The sequence below is a fragment of the Phalaenopsis equestris genome, unplaced genomic scaffold (assembly GCF_001263595.1).
Source record: "Phalaenopsis equestris unplaced genomic scaffold, ASM126359v1 Scaffold000780, whole genome shotgun sequence".
In the NCBI taxonomy this organism is placed as follows: domain Eukaryota; kingdom Viridiplantae; phylum Streptophyta; class Magnoliopsida; order Asparagales; family Orchidaceae; genus Phalaenopsis; species Phalaenopsis equestris.
In genome coordinates, this window is record NW_018165220.1 from 44,744 (window position 1) to 49,401 (window position 4,658).

The following is a 4,658-nucleotide window of genomic DNA, read 5'->3' on the forward strand; positions in this document are numbered from 1 at the left end:
ATGTCTGCTGCCTGCAGAGTGTCTTATATTTGACATTTTTATGATCGTTTGAACATTTGAGATGTTTTATATTTTTCATCACTAGAACATTGCCACTGCATTATCTATTTTTTTCTTTCTAGAGTTGTACTTGTGAACTCCCTTGTACCTTCCTAATTATTTACAAATGTTTCTTTTTTTATTGTCTCAAACTTTCATATAAATAATAATTGTTTAGGGGAAACAATTAGGGATACCCATCACTATGGATGCAAATAGAAGAAGACGGATGGAGGCCCACATGGATACACACAGAAGAAAGTAGAGAGGGATGTTTCTGACGGCAATATATTTGATGTATGAGTACTATAGCGCGTACATTGCTTGGTCGCCATGCATGACATCTTCTTATATTGGCGACAAATGGATTAGAGAGTTGCTTACGGGGCACCCAATATGATTTTGTAATATGTTTTGAATGAGCTAGACAGTATTTATCGATCTTCTGGAATTACTTGTAGGATCTCATGGACTTCATGGATCTTCGAGGACCAATCCATGCAAGGTGCTCGCAATAACACTGTTCATATTATCCCAAAATGAGTTCATGCGAGGAGCGATGGAGCAATTTCAGTACTCATCAAAAATAATAAGCAGATACTTCTCAATTGGATTAAGCGTACTTGTTAGCTTTTCCTCTCATGTCATCATACCCTCAAATTATAAGTTTGAGCAGATACCCGCTGAGATATCATTGGATGTGCGCTATATGCCCTTCTTCAAGGTATTCTCTCGGATGCATTATAGTTAATTTTGTTAGGGTATGCAATGATATGTCAAACATAAAATTTACTTATCAAGACTACATTTACGCGATTGATGGACCACATGTTGACGTAAGTATCCCAAATAATGATAAGGTAGCATTTATCGGCCATTGTGGTAGCCCCACCCAAAATGTCATGGTCGTCTGCAACTTTAACATGTGTTTCACTTTTGTTATGGCCAATTGGCAGGGCAGCCCACATGACAGTCAAGTTTTTAAATCTACAACATGGGATCCCAATAGCAACTTTCCACATCCACATGTAGGTATGCTCGGGATTGAACTCATTGAATGAAGAACTTGAATCTCGATACTAATTATTCAATTTATTATGCAAACACTACTTGTTCGACGCTAGTTACCCATTATAACAAGGTTATTTAAAGGCAGCAAACACTACTTGTTCGATGCTAGTTACCCATTATAACAAGGTTATTTAAAGGCATTTCCTGATATGAGGTATCACATATCAAACTTTACATGTACAAGCAATGTTACACAAGACAGAAAGGAAATGTTTAATAAATGTCATTCATCGCTACGTGGTGTAATTGAGAGGAATTTTGGTGTTTGGAAAAAGAAATAGGTGATACTCCGTGATACGCCTCTTTATAATTTCTCTAAGCAGGTACAGATTGTCTTTGCTACAATGACTCTCCATAAATACATTAGAAGACATCATTCTCGTAGCAATATCAACTTCCATTTGGCAGAAGAGGATGAAGCAAATGTGCTTGCAGAAGCCTTTGAATACTGTCTAGGTCATTCTTTCGTAGAAAAAGAGACTGAGGCTTCCACCGCCTTCACTATAGATGGGGAAGGTGCAAGTGAGATGACAGAGCTGAGGGAACAAATAAGTAATGAGATAGTAGGCCTATGAATGGAGAATTTAAGAATTTATTAGCTGAATATTATTCAAAATATTGCTACTTTGGTTTTTTTTCAACTTCAGATTTATTTATTCCGTTGTTTTCTTTTGTTTATTTTGATACATGGGAACTATTGAAAACTATTGAGCTATTGTTGTATTTATGTGTTTTTTTTCAATCCATATATGTAAGAGCTTCCATAGATGGGAATCCATTGAGGAATTGTGCCATTTTGCTTCTTGTTAGCATCGTCATAATATTAAATTTGTGAAAGGAGATTGTGCAGTTTGATTTCAACAATTTTCATATCAAATGGAACAATATGTGGATATTGCCAAAGAAGATATTTATGATTCATTAGTATTTGAATATTGGACTTATGTGCTTCCTTTCACTTTACGTAAGAAATTATGTCTAACTATTATACTTGAGATTAGCTGATTATGATATACTGAGGATTATGTTTTTTGGGTGGAAACTATGAATATTATGTTTTATTTTTATCAGAAAAACATCCATAATTCCATATTATAATTGAGGAGAAGGCTACTATTAAGGGAGTGTTAAAAAGCAAGAGAAGCAGAAAGGTATTGTTTTCTATCTCTATTTCCTTAACAAATTCATTACTTATTTTTTATGATATATACTTCTGAATGGTGTACTTTGAGCTTATTCTTTCATGAAGAACAAGAGAGAGAGAGAGAGAGAGAGAGAGAGAGCCATGAAGATTCTAATATCTGTTGCTTCTACAAATGAAGATTGAATATGTGGCAAGAGAAATGTTGTATGATATGCTTCAAATAGCTCCATAGTTAATTTTATATGTACAATTTATAGTATGTTTGTCTAACATTTATGACGTCAGCTATGATTTTATTATGGTGATTTACAGTTGCTGAGGTCATACAAATTGATCCCAAAGTCCGTGTGTGGAATCTTCTGAAGAAAAAGAATATCAATAGAGATTTGTGGAGGGCCTTCACAGAGTTTCCTGGAATTATATCTATAAACCTTGCTGCATTAGAAACAGAAAGACCAGAGATCCTATCTCCAGGGGCTTCACATTTATTGGATTTGAGTCTGATGATGTTGCATATAGGTAATATTGTTTTTATATGCATGTTTTCCTTCTTCCATTTTAAAAATATTAAAATCACCTTTGTTTTGTTATTTTGTTGTTTAGGACCAATTGGGGTTAGGCTTATGAAATGTTCAACTTTAAGGTTAAGGATAACCAACTCATTGATAAGAATGACATGCTTTGAAATTGAATGATTGGGAAAACAACTTCTCTTAAGGCCTATGCTAAGTCTAATAGGATTTCCTGCAGTCATGTTAGAAGTCATATTGTGATCAGTTTGAGTTGAAGGCTTGAATAAGGTTTGTTGCTGGATTAGGTTAGAGAAAAGCTATCATTATTCAATTTTCATTTACTTTCTTCACCCAATTGTTTTTATTAATTTATATCCCAATATATCACAGTTTGTTACTATTTTTCTTCATTAGTATGTAATATTGATGTTACTCAGCGATCAACTTCCAGAGTCTCGAGAAGCTACTCGAGACTTTTTAGTTGAGCTGCAAGCATTTTACGAGAGATTGAGACTTTTAGAGGACTCACAGGTTCTAGAAAATCTTTCCTGGGAAGCCTTCTGCCAAGCAAAGCTTTCTGCTTTAAGCACTAACGCTGTTCTTAGGGTGGCCTATGGAAAAAGAGGGATTGGGTTGCTAGCCAAGTAATTTGGCAGTTTTAAGATTTTTGGTGTTTTGATCCTATTCGTTTGTTGAGATCACACCATCTATTTTAGTGCTGTTCTTGCATCATTGAGTCAAACTTTAGGCAATCGTTTCAATTTTGAGCTCTTGCTCTCCTTTTTTTTATTTTTTATTTTTTATTTTTGCAAAGTAAAGTTGAAAAATTTTGTCTTAAGTATTTGTATGGATTATTTTATTTCCACAGTTTGTAAAAATTTTAAATTGGTGGTTGATTCTCAGCTGTGCTGAAGGTCTTAGTTGAATGCGTGATATTTGTTGTTGGAATAAAATAAGAAGTGACAAATTTTGTAGTCTTCTCAAGAACTACTAAGTTGTCTTTGTATGAATAACTAACATATAATATTTCCATTTATTGTTTACCATTTTTCATATAGAATGACCATCTTGTGCTAGTTGCCCCTTGGAATTTTTATTGATAATGCTCAACATCAAGAAAAAATGACCATCATCATTCTCCATTTAACATGCTACTAGGATTTAGTCCAGTCAATGCATTATATTAGTAACTTCCTGGCTTATTTAAACTCATTTGTAACTTCTTGACTCGTTATATATTAAGATTATTAAGCTACCATTAATCAGTATAGAAGCAGGAGAGCTTTAAATGTCAATGAAGACTTTTTGTCAAATATAAATTGTAGCAGCTTTAAATTTCTTGTAGCTTTAAATTAAAGCAGGAAAGCTTTAAATTTCTTGTAGCAGCTTTTGCTGCAGATACCACACTATTCATATTAGTTTTGTGTGTTATTTTTTAAAATTGGTTCAAGAATTTTGATTGAGCTTTTGTTGCAGATCACTAAGTTCTATCTTATGTGAGTCCATCATATAAATGATTTTTTAACTGTAATACTATCTACAATTTTTGTGGGTAAGCTATAACTATGCAGGTGCCACAGTCTAGAGTTATGTGGTCTTAAAATGTACTCATTTTTATTTTTACAATAACCAAAAGGGTCATTTGTCTAATATTGATGCTTGGTGGCATATTGGATAATCATTTGCTATATGATGTACTCTTTGGTGTTTAAATGATGTAAATGAGCCATTCTTTTGATAAAAATTGATGGTCTCTATCTTGCTGAGAGGAGGAATGGATTGAATTGGTGTCTTAAATTCTTTTTCAAATCAAAGCATAACAACATAAGTGAGCAAACATGCCACAAGAAACACAATCAGGTTCACAAAAAAGAAAAAAAAAAGAAAAAAAA